The following is a 21,347-nucleotide window of genomic DNA, read 5'->3' as shown; positions in this document are numbered from 1 at the left end:
TTTCTGAACACAAGGAAACTGGGATGAAAAAGATCACAGCCCCATTTACTTCACTGTGATACAGTCAAAAGCCAGTAGGAGGAGCATTCCCGGGAGAGGTAGCCAAGAAGTAACCCTATGTGTTCTCTCCAGCTGAGAACTGAAACATAAAACATCCTAGTTTGCTTTTGATGCAAAGTTAATGCTTCTGGAACTAGAAGCAAGAAGAGCAAAGAATGCACATCTGATTGACTGTGTGATTGAATTAAGAGAAATAATATCATCTGCTACTTTAAGACAAATAGGAAGCTATATGAATCATTACCTAATACATATTTCTTAGGCTAGGTTTTATCTGGTGGAAGCTCTTGATCTACATTTGGTTTTTAAAAACAAGTTATACTTCAAAATTAAAATTTTTAAAAATATAAAAGCAATTACAAAATTACTTCATTCTGGAATGTTTTTGATTCAATTATAAATATATGAAACATACTACGGAAGGAGATGAAGATACAATGCAAAAACATGGCACAATTTTACCTTTTTTTCTTATCAAATCTTTTGAAATATAGTTTCACTGAACTTTCCCACTTCTTACTGAGCAAGTTGGAAAAAATTAAAAGAGGTCATCCTAGTCTTAGATGTAAGTCTTATGTAAATTGAGCTTTTCCCCCTTTCATTGTAATTTCTTCAGAGTACTTTTTCTAATGTTGTTTTCTCTTTTCTGCTGTTTTAAACACTATCAATATTTTTGTTTGAAGACTCTTCTGTAATGGGAATGTCCTGAAACTTGAGGCTCCTAAAGGGTTTTAGATTATAAAATGTAAGTGACTTAGTCACTGACTATATTTTGCTGCTAACAGCTAAGCCCTCACATATCTTTCTGGCAAATGTGTAATCACAGATTTATTAAAATTCATCTGGCGAGTAAGTTTGACAAAAATGCATCATTCATTCCTGCTCCTTAAAAACAAACAAAATTAAAAAGAAAACAACCATTTTTTGAGCACTTACCAAGTGCAAAGTTCTGCAACAGTGGGGGAAAAATACATCTGCATATGAATGACTAGAATAATGAATTTTTCCTATGGTTTTCTAGGACAATGTTTGTTCATTTCATAGTATCTGTCTCTTTTTTTTTTTTTTTAAAGCTTATATTGGTTTACCCCACTGAAAAAAAATTGAGAACACAATACAAAAGAGGGGTTAATTGCCTAAGCTTGCATCAGAAATGCTTGACAGCCCATGGCATCATTGAATTGAATCAAAGAAAAACTAAGAGTTGGATGATGCAGCTTTTAAAACTATGGTGGATAAGGATGTATAGCATATTTTCAGGAAAGAGAAAGGAATCAATGATGCACCAATCAATAAAAGGAAAAAAAGATAATAGTGAATAGCGATAAGCTGCAATATTTTTTGTTAAGGAAAACGTCGTCTTGATATGAATAGATTCGATGGTGAGGGACAGAAATGATGCTGCATTTTATTTTGGTATTCATCCCTGTCATTGCTGCAGTTGAAAAGCAGTCATTTCGAAGAACTTGAGAGGTATTTCTCAGCAGTCACTATAATGTTTACCCTCAGGGATTTGATCCCAACAACTTCAGCAACCAAATTGGCTTAAAGACATTTCATCTCAAAAGGTCTCTGTCATGTTCAAAAAGAGCAAATCATCCTTAATCTACTGTTTAAATTGAAAGTGAAAGACAGTAGACATTAACCTGAGGTCTCCACTCCAGTCACATTGCACAATTGCATTAAAATGCCCTGGTTAGAATGACAGTCTATAACAACACGCTGGTGCTGCTGCTTTAAAATATTAATCATCCTCTTTGTAATCCTGGAAGATGGTATGTAAGAGAAGAAACACAATAACAAATGAAGGTAATAATGGGGACATTCCATTTGAGCCTTGAGAAATGTTTTACACAATGGGAGAAAATATTCAGACCATAAAAATACTGTAATTACTGCATCACTAGCCTCCTGTGTGCTGAGCAGGACACACTGTCTTTGTCCCTCTCAGACCCTGGAACGTAGGTATATGTTATCCCCATTTCAAAGATAAGAACAGTAGGTAACACATTCATATTCTCAGTAAAATAAAACCAAAATGGAAGAGAAGATGAAAGAAATCTCCCAGGCAGACATAGTGGTTTATTTCTGAGCCAGTCTAATAACTTTGAGCACTTCAGTCTCAGGTTTTTGCTTATTCTGCCAAGTCTGCTGTTTTTTCTTTTAATCAGCCATCATTTTTTCTAAAGGACTGTGTTTCCATTCAAGGTATAAGCTAGAATGGTATTTCTGAAACCATGTGGAAGTAAAATTGAGTCATGGCACATTGTGAGGAATATGACCCTGGGGTGCCCAGGGATAAAGGGCCCAGGCTGCTTGTGGGGTATTGAGAGGTTTGCTGGAATAATGGTCTGCATGCTGACCTTCTCAGCAGCTTGTAGCACTTGCAATCTTAGCCACATAGACAGTAGGTATGTGTTCAGCATCATGTAAGACTCTGAAATAAATCTTTACCTACCTTTATCTAAACCTTGGACAAAGGTAGATAAAGAATCTTAAAGTAGGTACGACTTTAACAGCAAATTACCTTAGTTCATGGACTTCACTGGCCCTTGAACCCTAGTTCTTAATGACAGTCTCTGAACTGCCAGTCACTTCTGGTATAGAGGCAAAAAGATAGGCTGTAGTTGCAGTTATCAAGTGGTTGTACTCGATAATGTTTTTAACCTCAATGAGACGTATTTGCTTTCTAGGTAAAAACACATTATAAAACTCAGTTTACAAGGTTGCTTTGAGGACTCAATATTAAAATACTCCTGCCACAGTCCCTGATACAGTGGAGGCTCAATACATATTTGATCTTTATTGCTTTCTCTTTTTAATTGCAATGACTATACCTGAGTCTGAATGGGTATACAGTGATGGCAGAGACTGTGTTTTATTTGCGGCAATATCTTCAGCTTTCAGCCAAGTGCCTGGAACACAGCAGGAGCTCAGGCGATGAGATGTCTAATCTCATAACAGACTCTCCTTGTTTACAATGCTCCAGACACAGTGGCCTTTTTCTCTGTTCCTTGAATCTCCCTAGCTTCTGCTGTATCACTTTGGAATTGCTCTTCTTTTGGCTGGAGTGCTATTTCTCACAATTTTTGGGTCCTAACTGACCTCCTTTTTGTTGTTTGAGTGCCAGCTTAATGGTGCGACAGTGTGTCTCCTCAGCGATGTGTTGTTTTTATACACACATACACACACACGGGCACACATACATACACACACATGGGCACACACACACACAGCTTTCTTCCAAGTGGGAGTCCTTTTCCAGGCCCAAATTCTACATGTGATCTTTCAGGCCCAATGATGGGCAATCACAAGGCTTTACTGGGCAGGCTTCATGGTGGGAGCAGGAAGATGAATGCCATAGCCCCTGCATTGCAGTTTCTGATTTTTTTCTGGAGGGAGTTTGTAGTCAAGGACTTAGCATAGCACTCCATCTGCCAGCCAACAACAGTGCTTATATTCTTATAGGTATATCTGCATTCCTAGCCTAGGCCCCTGTGTTTGATGGCCTCTTTGTCTATCAGGGACCTTGGCTCAGCACATGTATTTTGACTCAGTACCTTTCCACTCCTAGCCCTTCCCCCCTCCTCCCTCAGCCCATAGATACATAAAGAGGCAGCAGCCCTTTGTTTGAGGCTTCTAGGCAGTGAGATGGATGATTCTCCCACCTGCATTTCATCCATCTGACCCCTCATTCTGTGCTGTTCTATGGGGGAAAATGGAACATTGGTGAGCCAGTGTTTATTTTGCCTCTTGTTTTCATTGCTGGCAGCAAGTGATTAAAGCTTTGGTTGTTACTTTCAGTTTGGTTCATTATCCTAATTTACCACCTCTATACTGATTGCTAAGAACTTACCATATTGGAAATGATCTTGTTTACTTTTGCTTTTTTCACTGTCTCCATTTCCCAACTTGAATGCGTGCTACATGATTCCAGGGACCTTGTCTCATCTGTCTCCTACTATACCTACAATACCTAGAAGAGAAGCTGGCACATGCTAGGTCTTCCATAAAATATGAACACCAAATAAATGGTAGCTACATATGTGGTCAACTGCTTCATCTGAGTTCTTCCCAGCAAGAAACTCTACGTATGCCATGCTTTTCACAAGGATAGAAATAAAATTCAGGCCTTTAAGACCAGTCCTCAGGCCTTCTGCCTTTTTCTAACATACGATCTATTTTACACCAGATTTATATTTCACCTGCCTTGACATTCATCTACTGCCTCTGGTAAGGCCACTTGAAATAACATTCCATGTAGCTTACTGTAGCCGACACGTAGAATTTCCACTTGTTCTGTCTGATCCCGATTACTATTTGGCTAGAACATTTTTCAGTGGCTTAATGTTTTGTTTTTTTTTTTTTTTTGAGTCGGAGTCTTATTCTGACACCCAGGCTGGAGTGCGGTGGCACGATCTCGGCTCACTGTAACCTCCGCCTCCCTGGTTCCAGTGATTCTCCTGCCTCAGCCTCCCGAGTAGCTGGAATTACAGACATGCACCACAATGCCCGGGTAATTTTTGTATTTTTGGTGGAGATGGGGTTTTGCCATGTTGGGCGTGCTGGTATCAAATTCCTGGCCTCAAGTGATCTGCCTGCTTTGGCCTCCTGAAGTTTTTTCCCTTTATTAAACACTCCATCTCTATAGGTCTTTCTTCTCCTGGGTCCTGGGAATCTTACATTTAACCCATTTTACTTGTTACAAAAAGATGCTAAGCTCTAAATCAGAGGTTAGCAAATTGTAGCCAATGGGCCAAATCCAGTACGTGGCCTGTTTTTGTACATCCCTGGAGCTAAGAATGGTTTTTACATTTTTTTAAAGAATTGTTAAAAGAAAAAGAGTATGTGACAGAGACAGTATGTGGCCAATAAGCCTAAAATATTTACTATCTGGCCGGCCCTTTGCAGGAAAAGATTGCTGATACCTGCTCCAAATTGTATCCAGCCAGCCCCCATGGCGCCAGCACCCACAGTTGCACTTGTTAGCAGCCAGTCGTACTGATATGTCTAGCTAACCTCCAATGAAGGCTATTCATCTAATTATAGGAGAAATAAGCTCTACTGTGCGGCTTCTGTACCAGGGATTTAAGCTTTTCAAGGTGTCTTGAATCTGGGAACAAAGTTTCACTTGATACTTCAAATAGTAAGCAGAATCTACTACGTAAAAATCTTCTAATCGGAGCAGAGTTGAAGGCCTCCTTTGGATTTAAGGCTATAGTGTTTGTTACCTTAGTTCTCTGCATCTTAGGTGCTGGTGGCAATTATTTGCAGCAATTTACTCTAAAGTTTCTAGGAGGTCATTAATGAAATGGACAGTGCTGTTTCTAAATCCATGCTGACAAACATAAGAAGGGTGGACCAAGGTGGGAAGCAAAGGGATTATAAAACCAAGGGAGCACATTTGCCAAGACGTACATATTGGAAATAATGAGCTACATGGAATTCCACCAAATTTTTGTTGTTTTGATTAAAATGTCTGAAGAAAGAGTTGGCTGCATTTAGCAAGCACAGAATTGTCCTTTTAGCTGTAATGGGTGACAACAGCATTCAACAAACATTTATTGAACAGCTATTGTTTACTGGGCGCTGTTTTAGTATTGGAGTTAGACCAATGCACCAAATAATGTTTCTACCTTGACCCATCCTTCTAGTGTGGGAGACTGGCATATGTCAGGTAGTAGTAAGTGCTATGGAGGTAAATATAACAAGGAGATAAGAAGAGTCAAAGATGGAGTGTTACCTTGTTATATGAGTTTAAGAAAAACCTGTCTGATGAAACAAAGTAGATCAGAGATAGGAAGGAAGTGTGTGACAATATTTGGACAAGAACATTTTATGCAGAAGAAACTGCAACAGCCAAGGTACTAAGGTGGTCTTTCCATAGAATAGCAAGAAAATCATTGCAAGTCTGCAGAGAACAAAGGGGAGAGTGGAGAAGGTGAGGTCAAAGAAGCCTCAGGAAACCAGACCTAGAGGACACTGAGGATTTTGCCTTTTATTCTGAATGAGACAGGAAGCAATTGAGGGCTCTCAGCATAGAATGGCAGTGATCTGACTTAGACTTTAAAAGGATTGTTGTGACTTATCTCTGTGGAGAATAGATTTGAGAGAGCAAGGGTAAAAAGCAGGGTTTTAGTGAGAAAGCTATTTCAATAATCTCAGAAATGATTATTATAGCATGATAGGTCCCCCACCAGACTAGAGAAGGGTGTATGTTCCCCTGCCTGAACCCTGAAGGCTGCGCAGTGAGCCAAGACCATGGTGCCTAGCCAAGGAGCAGGTGTCCCTGAGAACCCAAACATCCCAGAGAGTATATGAGAACCCACCAAGAAAAAGAATCTTATCAAAGCTCACCCACAATAGGCAAGGAACAAGAAAATGAGTTAAAAGCAGCTTAGTGATGGGAGGTTGCGTGGATCCCTAGAGCTGTCCTGCCACCAGCCAGGAGTGTGCTGTATGTAAGTCTTAATACATTCATCTTCTTGTCAAACTGGACTCGTCTGAGTCATTCTTTGGTCTCTCAGCTCCTTCCCAATTTGGAATGGACATTAGCATCCCAAATTTTTCCTGTAACAGTGATAGTCAGGACTGAGGTGGTAGCAGTAAAGGTAGTAAGATGGTTATTTTAAGAGCATGGTTACTTTAAGAACAGTAAAGGTAGTAAGATGGCTATTTTAAAAACCTATAGCCTATAGGTTTTGTTGGTGGATTGGACGCAATGTATGAGAAAAAGAGAGAGTCGAAGATGGCTCAAAAGATTTTGTCCAGAAAAAAATGGAACCATGAAGTTGACATTTGCTGAGCTGGAGAAAAATATCAGAGATACAGGGTTGGTGGGGGTAAATTAGAAGTTTGGTTTTGGATCTGGTAATATTGAGACAACCAGGTGGAGATGTGGAAGACACTGATGAATATATACATGTCAAAGGGAAGTCTGGGCTGCAAATATATATTTGAGGGTTGCCATTTTATAGATTGTATTTAAAAGCATGAAATAGAGTGAGGTCCCTCAGGGAGTTCATGTGCTTAGAGATGAGAAGATGCTTGAGAACTAAGCTCTGGATTGCAGGTGGAGAGGATGTAGTGGAATAAGCAAAGACTGAGAACAACCAGTCAGTAAAGTGAAGGGAGAGCTGAGGGAGATGTGGGAGTCAGAAATCAAGTGAGGAGAATATATCGAGGAGCGTATGAGTAATTCTGTCAAAAGCTGCTGATGTGGAGTAAAATGGATATTATATTTAGCAATATAGTAGCTATCAGAAACTTTGGTGACAGGTTGGGAGATGGAATGGGCTCAACAGACTATGAAAGAAGACAGTATGGGACTCTCTTAGGTAAATTTACTCTTTTTTTAAAGAAACTTTGGCAAGTTTTATTAAAGAAAAATTTTGCATGGTTTACTTTTCACCTGTCTGTTCCGGCATGCTTCTAAGGATATCAGTGACCTAGATCAGTGATAGCCAGTGTACATACTCTGTAGTGTTTTCTGCACACTGACCAAATTCAACATTCTTAGTGATGAATGCCAATTTTGGCCAACATACTCTAGTACTCTATTTGGGAATTCCTCAAAGCTGGGCAGGAGGAATGTTGGCAAGGAAGAGCAATTTCGCTTTGTCTTGCACAATCATATTCAGAGTTTTCTTGTACCCAAGCACATACTTTCCACTTTTAATAACGAGTTGAAGCCTAGAGTTGCTGGACTTCGGTGACTTTTTAATCTTATGTTCTGCCACCATCTTCTTGTCTTAAGGTGCAGGACAGCCCCCAGTCAGGAACAGCTGTCAAAATGACTGGGGAGTGAGAAAGGAGCACTGAAGGAATATGATGGATGATTAAACAGACATAAGAGAAATTGGATGGTAACTCAAAAGCATAGAGCCTCAAGGGAAACATTCTAAAGAGAGGTATTTTAGTATATTTGTATGTTGATAGGGATGAGTAGTGAAGAAAATATTTTAAACAGCAGAAGAGGAAGGGAACAATGGCTGGAATGGTGTGTTTGAATGCATGGTATCCAGAAGATAAGAGGGATTGGCCTTTCATAGGCACATGGAGAGTATATTCATAAAAAAAGCAGAAGTAAAACTAGACTAAGAAATATGGTGATAAGAATGGTTAGAAACTTCTCTTAGTGCTTGTATTTTCTCAGTGAAATGGGAACCAGAGTCATCAGCCATGAAAGAGAAAATATTACAGGCTCTAAAGATGTGGAATACAGGTGAGCTAGGCAACAACCAGTAGATCAGGAGTCAGGCCAGTTGCAGCTGCTTATGGAGCTATAGCCCTGGAAGCAGCGTAGACAGAGCGGAAGCCCGAAGGTGCTCAATGTGGCACCTGACTATCATGAAGCTTCAGGTTCAGGTGAAGTTACAAGATGAACTATGTGTGGGCTTGAAAACACTAACACTTATATGACTACCTGTGTTTTTCTTTTAGGAGCAGAAAATAGCACTATGCCAATCTTGAAACACCTCAGAATAGAGTGATACCCTGGCCTCTGGGACAGTTATTCATTTTCTGACTCCACCAAGGCAAGGAAGTCATCAAAAGGGATATGGGAAGTGTGGGGAGAAACTATTTAAATCATGGGTAATTGATTAAAATTCAAAGCTGGCCGGATGTGGTGGCTCATGCTTGTAATCCCAGCACTCTGGGAGGCCAAAGCGGGTGGATCACCTGAGGTCAGGAGTTCGAGACCAGCCTGGGCAACATGGTGAAACCCTGTCTCTACTAAAAATGCAAAAATTATTCGGGCACGGTGGCACGTGCCTGTAAGCTACTCGGAAGGCTGAGGCAGGAGAATCACTTGAACCTAGGAGGTGGAGGTTGCAATGAGCAGAGATCTCGCCATTGCACTCCAGCCTGGATGACAGAGCTAGACTCTGTCTCAAAAAAAAAAAAGAAAAAAGAAAAAAAGAAAAAATTTCAAATCTTACTTTTTTAATGCTATTTTAGTGCAGCAACAAATCTTGTAAACTAAAAAAAATTTGAGGAGAAATAACAACATCTTAGCACTCCTATGAAGTTTAATTTTTTTTTTCTTTTTTTTTTTTTTTGAGACAGAGTCTTGCTCTGTCTCCCAGGCTGGAGTGCAGTGGCACGATCTCGGCACACCGCAAGCTCTGCCTCCCAGGTTCACGCCATTCTTCTGCGTCAGCCTCCTGAGTATCTGGGATAACAGGTGCCCGCCACCATGCCCAGCTAATTTTTTTGTATTTTTTTAGTACAGACGGGGTTTCACCATATTAGCCAAGATGGTCTCCATCTCCTGATCTCGTGATCCACCCGCCTCGGCCTCCCAAAGTGCTGGGATTACAGGCATGAGCCACTGCTCCCAGCTTATTGGTTTTATAGTTAATCTGTCTGGACCCAGGTTAGTCATCTTTCTGGGGCCCATATTATGAATTTGCCCAGGGTTTTGCAAAGTTATAACAAAACATATCAAATGCCGCCTAGTTAACATCACCATTTCACCAATGATTCATTGGTAATCTTGTAAAGACATATACATAAAAATTAAATGTGTGCTAAATTGTATCTCCAAATATTTGTGGAGACTTATCTGTCATCATTTTGCCTTTTTATTTAGAGTGTAATGACTCTGAGAATTGGAATAGCGTGGTGTTAAAACCACTCTTTCAAGTTTAATTTTATGAATAAAAAGATATTTTTAAAATGCTAGTTTTTCTATGTTATGGTTCAAATTTGTACTCTGAAATAACCTTTTTTATTTCATTTACAACCTTGCTAAAATGAACTTTTTGCTCCTGTAACATTCTTAAGTATCACAAAAACCTTTATATTCAGCTAGCTCTAAAGATCAATTTTAACATTTAATAGATGTATGGCAAGTACAAAAGCATAATCTTATCAAACTCTTGTTATGGAATTTCCCCGTATTTTATAGTGTATAATTTTCTTTCTAATGACCCAATAATAATTTTGTCTAAGGTTAGACTTTGCTATTATTTAGTTCCACATGCAAATATTGATATTTGGGTTAGAGATGAGTGGTTGAATGGCTAGTAAAACATAAGAACTCATCAGAGAGACGCATTAGTTCAGTTCACAACTGATTTTGGTAAATACCAAAATTAACCAAAACTTCATATTAAATTTTACCTGTACAAAAATTACAATGATACATTGTAAACTTAGATGCTGCTGCTTACCAAATAACCATGTCATAGTGGGGGAACTCTTGGGCATGTTACATAACCAGCCTGAATCTCAGTTTCCTCCTCATATTGAGGGGATAAAGTGTGATGACCTTGAGGTCTAAGTTTTTCCAGCTCTAAGATGCCAGGAATTCATTTGATGTCATGTAAGTCTTTGCACATGTAAAAGACACTGCCCAATGTTTATCTATTTGGTAAGCAAGACCAACCTTGCTTATCCCTTAAATATTTCTTAGACTCCTTATTTTCTCTCCTCTTTTCACTACCACCATTTTAGTAATGCTAGTCAGCATCTGGATTTTTGCAGTGGCTATCAAGCTGGGTTTTCTGTGATGTCTATTTTATATCCCAGTAACCGGATGTTTATTAATTAATTCATTTGACAAATATTTATTAAACGTCTTGTTCCAGCAGTATTTTGTCTCGGCTGTGAACAAAGCAGAAATATTTTATTTCATAGAGCTTAGTTTCCAGCAAAGATTGAAAAATAATAATAAACCAGTAAAATATATGTATATATGTCAAATGGTCATAAGAAGGAAAATAGGCAGAGTTAAAAATTAGGGAAAATTTGTGTGTGGGGGGGGATAGGATAGACTTACAATTTTAAATATGATAGGAAAGACCCACTAATAAAATGACTTTTAAATGGAGACTGTTTAAGCATTTATTGTGAGTGCCACATTTAGTGAGTTCCAGATAATGTGATTCGCAAAGGTATTTTCAAGAGGAGGAAAATGTATAAATACAATCTCAGAATTCAAGGAGATTAGGGTGTAGTGGAGGAAATAAGCAAATAAACCATCAAGTAAAAAAGAGTCATCTATGATATAATGCCAAAAAGCATAAATCCAGATTCAATCTCTACCATTTCCCAGTTGTATAGCCTGCGAAATTTATTTAACATTGCTAGCTTCAGTGTGTTCATCTAGAAAATAAGGAGTATAATAGTACCCAACCCTGTGTCCTAAAAAAATTAGAAAACTTTAATATGCTAGCAGATTTTTGTTTTTGTTATTTCTTATAGACTTAGTGCTGTAGCTAGCATAAGTTGCTACTTAATGTATGTCCAATGGTTTAACAAAAGAACAATAAAATACTTTTTAAGAAGTGACGTTTGTTTTATAGTTTTACCCATTGTACACAGACAGCTGTATAATTCTTTTTTGCTTTTATGGCAAACCTTGGCTAAGCTTTTTAAATTTATGCTCATCTTTTGAATTATCTGACCTATAATAAACATCTAAAGACAACAGCGATTTTGAATTAAAACAGAAACAACAGTCTGAAAACTCCACTGATTAAAATGTTAAATTTAAAATGTTAAATCTTTAAATTAAAAGGTTAAATCTCTGTAAATATAATTTTCTATGAACAAAAATAAGTGTTAATATTAATTCTACAGTTATTACTGCTAACCTCAAGGCTTCCCAGGCAGAATGAAAGAGTATTATTTTACAAAATGAATCTATTTTCTTGTGCTACATAAAGGTTTTAATTTTGATGACAACGAAAGGCATCTCTAGTACCTAGCTAATAGCTATTTACATATGAGATTAGAGTTGGCCTTTAAAATTATTTTTAGATAGAGTAAAATAAACTATGCCTTATTTTCTGGTGAAATGGGCTTAATCAACTACATCAGTCAATTTTCTACTATAAAAGAAGTAATATGAAAAGAATACAATATATGTACTCTACATAATTGTCTTGCAACTCAGCCATATAATGCAACCATAGAGACTCATTATATAGCATAAGTAAAGCAATGTTATTTTTATCCCACACTTTTCACGTTTTTCAGTATGTTTAAACTAAGAGCCATGTTTAGGATTGCAAAAAAAGTCGCAGTCCTTCCATTAAATTCATATACCTAGTACATTTCTAAAATGATAAGCCTGATATAAATAAAGCCAGGAAAATTGGTTTTGATGCATTTTAGCTTCTGCATCAAAAAATATTGAAATAAGCATTAAAAGCAAATAGTTGTCTTTCAAAGCTGTAGTAGCTTTTTCCCCCTCATAGAATCCATTAGCTTTTGAAGAGGAACAAGTCATTCATTTGAAAACAGAGGTCATATTAGAAAAAAAGCAATACATGCATGACTAACAAAATCCTCTCATTCCGGAGCAAAATTTTATTTAAATTTCAAATCAGTAGTGAACCCTATCCAAACAGTTTTTGAACAAGAAGGAATGAACTGTATTTCTATGGAGATAGTTTGTGAAGCATAACATATGATAGATCTTATCTTTCCTATGCCCTTGCTTACCGCTGAAAGTGTAGTAGGTCATGAAAAGGTACAGCTTAACTCATAAATAATGTGTAATTCACTTTATTATTACTCACCATTCAGTTTGGAACTGAATAAGTAATCTGTGAGTATAATTATAATAATTTCATTACCCATAAACAAAACACTTACATTACATACCTGCAAATACTCTTTTGATGGTTAAAAATAAGCTTAAATATAAGTTGTTAGCAAATAAGTGTAAATAATAGTAAATCACAGAAATTAACTACTCTTTATCTTCCAACATAGGCTAGGGTTGATGTCACTTAAATTTTTATATCCAGCATCTTTATTTGCAAGATTAGCTAGCCATCTTTGAATTTTTAAATACATTATACAACTGGTTTGGGAAAATACTTGTATAAAATACACTACATGAAACTAAAGTTAGTAGATCATTTGGGAAATAAAAAGAAACGTGTTATTGAAAATGGAAGTTATTGAAATTTTCAGTGTAAAAATGACTTTAAATTAAACGCCGCAGACAAAAGTTGACATTGAAAGGCATAAAAGAAAGGGTGTCACTTTGATATTTTCAAAGTTCTGGATATTAATCATTTTATAGATCAGAAAATTGATTATATTTATAACTTCTGGTCAAGTGTTTAGCATGGTATGCACACTGCCATCCTGGAAAAAACGTTTCAGGAAGCCACTGATTATGTAGTCTGGGCAATGTATTCACATATGCTACTTTGGATTAGTTCTAATGCACGTGATTACCAACACTCTGATAATAAGTACAATATGTCACTGGAGAATAATAAAATATGAGTTACTGGATGTGTCTTGAAGGTGGGGAGGCATAACTAGAATATATTTTCCACATACCAATTCTAAACCAGAATCAAGGAGACAGAAACCAAAATGCCTCTTTTGTGGATACAGTGAATATTGGAGGCTTCTATTGGAAGGCAAAGTGAGCTTCTTAATGTTCAGCCCCAAATTGGGTGGAATTCTTCTCACAGTAACAAGGACTTCCTAGAGGATCAAAGTAGAAAAATAACTTTGGTTTAAAACTGTTCTATAAAGAGAAATGGAAAAAACTGCAAGTGCTCAGTTTCTCCTTCCATGCTCACTAATTAAAAAGTTATCCACCTGACATGGAGTCAGAATATGGATACAGAGGCCAAGGATCCTAGACAATGGGGCTCCCTCCATATCTAAGGAAACATCAGGAGTGGAGAAGCAGGCTAACACTTGTTTCACCTAGAACAACTCTTGGATATGAGATAATGAGGCCAAATAAGAAATGGGGCTACATAAACAAAAAATCTATGACTAAAATTGCTGTTTAAGTCAATATTTATCAAGTAGTTACCATGTGCAAATGACAATGCTTTATACAGATACTTGCAAAGAGGTTGAACTCAATAAATATTTGTTGGATTAATGAAAATATGATATAAAAGCTCCAATGGAACTAACAATCAAAGCCAAAAGTTAATTCAGTTAATCGGCACTATAATTCCAATTGTCTTATTTAGGAGTTCAAAAAGAAAGAGGAGAGAAAAGCAATATTCAGAGCTCCCATTTGCCTGGCCATGTATTTCCTGTTTTTATTTCTGTTGTGGAAGGTGGCCAAAACAAACAAAAAAGGGACTTACATCTTCCCAGCTCCAGGTATTGACATCCTTTGTCATCTAACTTAGTAATGTTCTCAGATTGGCTGTGTGGGTTGCTTGGGTCAGCAGGATGCAGCAAAACATGACCAAGTGGAAGTTGGAAGAGCGCTTGAAGGATTGAGTTTGCTCTCTCTCTTGCACTGTTTCTATTACCATGAGGACATACCTGATCTAGCCTGCCAGACTGTAAGAGACATGTAGTATAGCCAATTTATTCCTGCTGTCTCATTTGAGACCTGCAAGTGCAATAAAGTTCAGCAGATCTACCTAGACAGTACCCCAGACATTCGGGCACTGAAAGCTGATTTTTGTATGCCACTGAGGTTTTGTGGTTCTTTTTACACAGCATTATTGCAACAGTAGATAAATGGTACAGCTTCCTTCCACTCTCCCTCCCTCCCTTCCTCTAGCTCTCTTTCCCTCAACCTCTTTCTTCCTTTTGAAAATGATAAATCAAAATTTATTTATTACTTGCTGTATGCCAGGCACAATGGGAAAATGTGGAGGTGCAAGGATAATAAGACACTAGCCCAGTCACTTTATTCCCATGTATGTCAAATCTCTTCTCTACAATTCATGGTCTCTTATACTGTCAAAGTCAATAAGCTCTAAAATTAAGTGATTATCTTCAGCCAAAACTAGACTGGTTTATTGTTGAATTCAAAGCAAAGCTTTGAGCTTCTAACTAAAGATAAATAACAGACAGTACTTAGTCATTACTTTTATTGTTAGCTCTTGTCTCATGTCTTAGAGCCTGGGCATAAAGCCATGTCCTAATCCATAAGGTTGCTGGTGTCTAATATGCCAGGAACAAAACAGATCAAGGAGAAGCTACTTTAATCATAGGAATTGTCATGTATAAAATGTATACCACTGTAGGACTATACAAGATGTGGTGATACGACCATCAAAATTGAAAGTACTTTTCATGGCCTTATAGAAAAAATCTAAAACACATATCCTTCATTTTCAATTAAAAATATATATTATAGGCCAGGTGTGGTGGCTCACGTCTGTAATCCCAGCACTTTGAGAGGCCAAGGCAGCTGGATCACGAGGTCAGGAGATTGAGACCATCTTGGCTAACATGGTGAAACCCCATCTCTACTAAAAATACAGAAAAGTAGCCGGGTGTGGTGGTGGGCACCTGTAGTCCCAGCTACTTGGGAGGCTGAGGCAGGAGAATGGCATGAACCCAAGAGGCGGAGCTTGCAGGGAGCCGAGATGGCGCCACCGCACTCCAGCCTGGGAAACAGAGCGAGACTCCGTCTCAAAAAATATATATATATATACACACACACACACAATATATATATATATAAAATATATATATATACACATTATATATATACACACACACATATAAATTTCCACATACATGTAAAAGTATAGAAAAGAATATAATTCAATGGCATATACCTATTAACTCAAACTCAACAATTATCAACTCAGTGCCAATTTTGTTTCATCTATAGCCACACTTACCTTCCTTGATTTTAATTTGAAGCAAATATCAGTCATATTTTTAATCTATATTTAATACATATATCAAAATACTATAAGCTTTTAAAATTTTTTTGATATCCTTACTACACTAAAAAAAAACTTAATAGAAAATCTCATAGTCCATGTTCAAATACTGCCTGTTGTTTCACAAAAATGTTCAAACAAGTTTTTGAATTGTAATTGGTTTATATACATAAGCCTTTTAATTTTAAAATACTAATACTTTTCTCTCTTTTATCTTGCAATTTATATTTTGAAGAAACTGAGTCATTTGTCTTATAGTTCATGATAGTCTGAACTTTGCTTTGGAATTATATAATATGTTCCACTGATTCTTTTATTTCCTGAAACTGGGAAGTTAGATCTATGGGCTTGATCATCTTCAGGTTAGATTCTTCAGCATAAATACTTCAGAGGATGTTTTGTGTATTTCCACAAGGAAGCATGGATGCCTCTTTTTCCAGATCTATCATTTATCTAAATTCATTAATTCATTAAGAAATGCAAAATGGTGATATTTATTATTATTTTGAAAATAATTTCAACTTTCATTTTAGACTCAGGGGGTACACGTGCAGATTTGTTACCTGGGTATAATGTGTGAGGTTGACGTTTGGGGTATGATTGATCCTGTCACCCAGGTATTGAGTACAATGCCCAATAGTTTCTTAACCCTTGCCCCCTTTTCTTCATTCCTGCTCTAGTAGTCCCCAGTGTCTACTGCTGCCATCTTTATGTACATGAGTATCCACTGTTTAGCTCCCACTTATAAGTGGGTACATGTGGTATTTGGTTTACTCTTTCTGTGTTAATTCACTTGGGAGAATGGCCTCATGTTGAATCTATGTTGTTTGTTATTGCAAAGGACATGATTTTGTTCTTTCATATGACTGCAAAGTATCCACCATATATGTATACCAAATTTTCTTTATCCAATCAACCATTGATGGGCACCTAGATTGATTCCATACCTTTGTTATTGTGAATAGTGCTGCAATGAACGTGCAAGTAACTATGTCTTTTGGGTAGGACTATTTATTTTCTTTTAGATAGATACCCAGTAATGGGATTGCTGGGTTGAATGGTAGTTCTAAGTTCTTTGAGAAATCAGTGGCTGAACTAATTTCATTCCCACCAATAGTGTATAAACTTTCCCTTTTCTCTGCAGCTTTGCCTGCATTTGTTTTTTGATGTGTTAATAATAACTATTCTGACTGATGTGAGATGGTATTTCATTCCAGTTTTGATTTGCATTTATCTGATTAGTAATATGGAATTTGTTTTGCATGTTTGATGGCTGCTTTTCTATCTTGTTATCAGAAATGCCTGTTGTGTCTTTTGCTCATTTTTAAATGGGATTATATGTTTTTTGCTTGTTGAATTATTTAATTTCCTATACATTTGGATATTAGACCTTTCTCAGATGTATAGTTTGCAAATATTTTCTCCTATTCTGTAAATTATCTGTTGATAGTTTCTTTTCCTGTGCAGAAGTTCTTTAGTTTAATTAGGTCCCACTTACCAAGTTTTGTTTTTGTTGCCATTGCTTTTGAGGAATTAGTCATAAATTCCTTCCCAAGGCTGATGTCCCAAATGGTGTTTCCTGGGTTTTCTTCTAGAATTCTTATAGTTTGAGGTCTTACATTTAAATATTTAATCCATCTTGAGTTAATGTTTGTATATGGTGAAAGGTAGGGGTCTAGTTTTATTCATTTGCACATGGCTAGCCATTTATTGAATAGGGATGCCTTTCCCCATTGCTTATTTTTGTCAACTTTGTCATAAGTCAGAGGGTTGTAGGTGTGCAGTTTTATTTCTGGGTTCTCTATTCTGTTCCATTGGTGTATATATCTGTTTTTGTACAAGTACCATACTGTTTTGGTTACTGTAGCATTCTAATATAGTTTGAAATTGGGTAATGTAATGCCTCTGGGTCATTCTTTTTGCTTAGGAGTGCTTTATCTGTTCGGGCTATTTTGTGGTTCCATGTTAATTTTATAATAGTTCTTTTCTAGTTCTGTGAAAAATGATGGTGGTAGCTTGATAGAAATAGAATTGAATCTGTACATTGCTTTGGGCAGTATGGTCTTTTGAATAATATTCATTCTTCCTATCCATGAGCACGGAGTGTTTTTCTATTTGTGTCATCTCTGATTTCCTTCTGCAGTGTTTTATCATTCTCCTTGTAGAGATCTTTCACTTCATTGGTTAGGTATATTCCCAGGTATTTTATTTTTAATTGAAGCTATTGAAAATGGGAATGTGTTCTTGATAAGACCCTCAGTTTCAATCATATTGGTGTGTAGAAATGTTACTGATTTTTGTATGTTGATTTTGTATCCTGAAACTTTACTGAAGTCATTTATCAGCTTCAGGAGCCTTTTAGCAGAGGTTTTAGGATTGTTCTTGGTATACAATCATGTCATCGGTACAGAGAGATAGTTTGACTTATTTTCCTCTTTGGTTGTCTTTTATTTATTTCTCTTGCCTGATGGCTCAGGCAAAGCCTTTTTATGTTGAATAGGAGTGGTGAGACTACACCTTCTTGTCTTTTCCCAGTTCTCAAGGGGAATACTTCCAGGTTTTGCTTGTTTAGTATGATGTTTGCTATGGGTTTGTCACAGATGGTTCTTATTATTTTAAGGTATGTTCCTTGGATACCTAGTTTCTTGAGGGTTCTTATTATGAAAGAATTTGGATTTTATTAACAGTTTTTTTCTGCATCTTTTGAGATGATCATATGATATTTGTTTTCAATTCTGTTTATGTAGTGAATCACATTTACTGATGTGCACGTATGAACCATCCTTGCATTCGAGGAATGAAGCCTACTTGATCATGTAGAGTTAACTTTTTTAATGAGGATTTTTACATCTGTGCTTATCAAAGTTATCGGCACATAGATTTTTTTTGGTTTGTTTTGTTTTTTTTCATTTTGTGTTTGCCAGGTTTTTCTATCAGGGTGATGCTGGCTTCACAGAATCAACTAGGGAAGAGTCCCTCCACCTCAATTTTACGGAATACTTTTAGTAGGACTTGTACCAGCTCTTCTATGTACATCTGGTAGAATTCAGCTGTGTATCCTTCTGGTCTGGAGCTTTTTGTGGGTGAGTAGGTTTTTTATTACTGATTCAATTTCAGAACTCATATTGGTCTGTCCAGGGTTTCAATTTCTGTCTTTTTTTTTTGTCTCATTCTATTGCCTAGGCTGAAGTGCAGTGGTGCGATCTCAGCCTACTGCAACCTCCACTTCCTGGAATCAAGCGATTCCCTTGCCTCAGCCTCCTAAGTAGCTGGGATTACAGGTACCTGCCACCATGCCTGGCTAATTTTTATTTATTTTTTAAATTTTTGGTGGAGATGGGGTTTCACCATGTTGACCAGGCTGGTCTTGAACTCTTGACCTCAAGTGATCCATCTGCCTTGGCCTCGCAAAGTGCTGGGATTACAGGCATGAGCTACCACGCCCAGCCCCTCAATTTCTTTCTGATTCAATCTTGGGATATTATGTGTTTCGAGGAATTTATCTATATCCTTATAGATTTTCTAGTTTGTGTGTATAGAGCTGTTCATAATAGTCTCTGAGGATCCTTTGTATTTCTGTAGGATTGGTTGTAATGTCACCATTGTTCTTTCTGATTGTACTTATTTGGATACTTACTCTTTGTTAACCTTGATAGCAGTTTGTGTATTATCTTATCATGCCAAACTAAATTTCATAAGTGAAAACAAGAATAGACCCCAAATCTCTCCTGGTTTGTAAGGTATCTGCTGAGAAGTCTGCTGTTAGCCTGATGGGGCTCCCTTTGTACATGATCTGACCATTTTCTCTGGCTGCCTTTGAGTCCTTTTTCTTTAGCATTAAACTTGGACAGTTTGGTGACTATATTAGCAGTTCGTGTCTATCAATCTTGTGTATTATTTCAATAACCAACTTTTGGTTTCACTGAGTTTTTAAAGATGCATTTTTGGGTCTCAATTTTGTTTATTTTTGTTCTGCTTTTGGTTATTTCTTTTCTTCTGCTAGCTTTGGGGTTAGTTTGATTTTGTTTCTATAGTTCCTTTAGGTGTGATGTTACATTGTTAGTTTGAGATCTAATTTTTTGAGGTGGTCATTTAGGTGCTACAAACTTTCCTCTTAACATTGATTTTGCTGCATCCCAGAGATTTTGGTATGTTGTGTCCCTATATACATTTATTTCTAATGATTTTTTATTTCTGCATTAATTTTGTTGTTTACTCAAAGTCATTCAGAAGCAAGTTGTTTAATTTCCAAGTAATTGTGTGGTTTTGAGAGATCTTCTTTATACTGATTTCTATTTTTATTCCACTGTAGTCTGAGATTATGGTTGCTATACTTTTGATTTTTATGAATTTATTCAGAGTTGCTTTATGGCCAAGCATGTGGTCAATCTTGGAGTATGTTCCACATGCAAATGAGAGGAACATATATTCTGTGGTTGATGGGTGGGTTATTCTGCAGGTATCAATTAGGTCCAATTGGTCAGGTGTTGAATTTAAGTCCAGAAATTCTTTGTTAGTTTCCTGCCTTGATGATCTAATACTGTAAGTGGGGTGAAGTCCCCCGTTATTATTGTGTGACTAAGTCTTTTTGCAGGTCTAGACATATTTGTTTTGTCAATCTGGGTGCTCTAATTTCAGGTGTTTATATATTTAGGAGAGTTAAGTCTTTTTGTTTGATCAAACTCTTTATTATTGTGTAATGCCCTTCTTTGTCCTTTTTTACTGTTGTTGGTTTAAAGTCTGTTTTATCTGATATAAGAATAGTGGCCCCTCCTTTTTTTGTGTGATGTATTTGCATGATAGGTATTTCTTTAATCCTTTACTTTAAGCCGATGGGTGCCATTACCTGTGAGATGGGTCCCTTGAAGACAGCAGATGGATGGATCTTGTTTTTTAATCCAACTTGCCACTCTGTGTCTTTTAAGTGGGGCACTTAGGCCATTTACTTTCAAGGTTAATATTTATATATGAGATTTTGATTCTCTCATAAAGTTGTTAGCTATTGCTTTGTATTTTCTATTGTCTGGTTGCTTCACAGGGTCTGTGGACTGTGTTCATAAGTGTGTTTTTGTGGTAGGAGTTATGGTTCTTTTGTTTCCATGTTTAGAACTCTCTTAAGGATTTCTTGTAAGCTTGGTCTAGTGGTAACAATTTTCTTTATCACTTGCTTGTCTGTAAAAGATTTCTTGTTTTCACTTAAGAAGTTTAGTTTGGCATGATATGAAATTCTTGGCTGCAATTTATTTTCTTTAAGAATGCTGAGAATAGACCCCAAATCTCTCCTGGTTTGTAAGGTATCTGCCGAGAAGTCTGCTGTTAGCCTGATGGGGCTCCCTTTATACATGATCTGACCATTTTCTCTGGCTGCCTTTGAGTCCTTTTACTTTAGCATTAAACTTGGACAGTTTGGTGACTATATGCCTTGGTGATGTTCATTTTTTTGTAGCATCATACAGGTGTTCTCTGGATTTCTTACATCTGGCCATCTAGTTATCTAACAAGATTATGAAAATTTTCTTGAATTATTCCCTCAAATATATTTTCTTGGTTCTTTTCTTTGTCTCTCTCAGGAATATAAATAATTCATAGGTTTGGTTGCCTTATGTAATCCCACATTTCTTGAAGACTTTGTCCGTTTAAAAAATTATTTAC

At 36.9% G+C, this 21,347-nt stretch overlaps 1 pseudogene; it reads right to left on the bottom strand.

Annotated features, from left to right (window-relative positions):
- Window positions 1–7,460: 7,460 nt before the first annotated feature.
- On the bottom strand, window positions 7,461–7,802 carry LOC112624218 (annotated as a pseudogene).
- Between the last annotated feature and the right edge of the window lie 13,545 nt (window positions 7,803–21,347).

The sequence above is a fragment of the Theropithecus gelada genome, chromosome 5 (assembly GCF_003255815.1).
Source record: "Theropithecus gelada isolate Dixy chromosome 5, Tgel_1.0, whole genome shotgun sequence".
Lineage (NCBI taxonomy): Eukaryota > Metazoa > Chordata > Mammalia > Primates > Cercopithecidae > Theropithecus > Theropithecus gelada.
The sequence above is the reverse complement of the archived record's forward strand: the minus strand, read 5'-3'. Positions and strand labels throughout refer to the sequence as shown.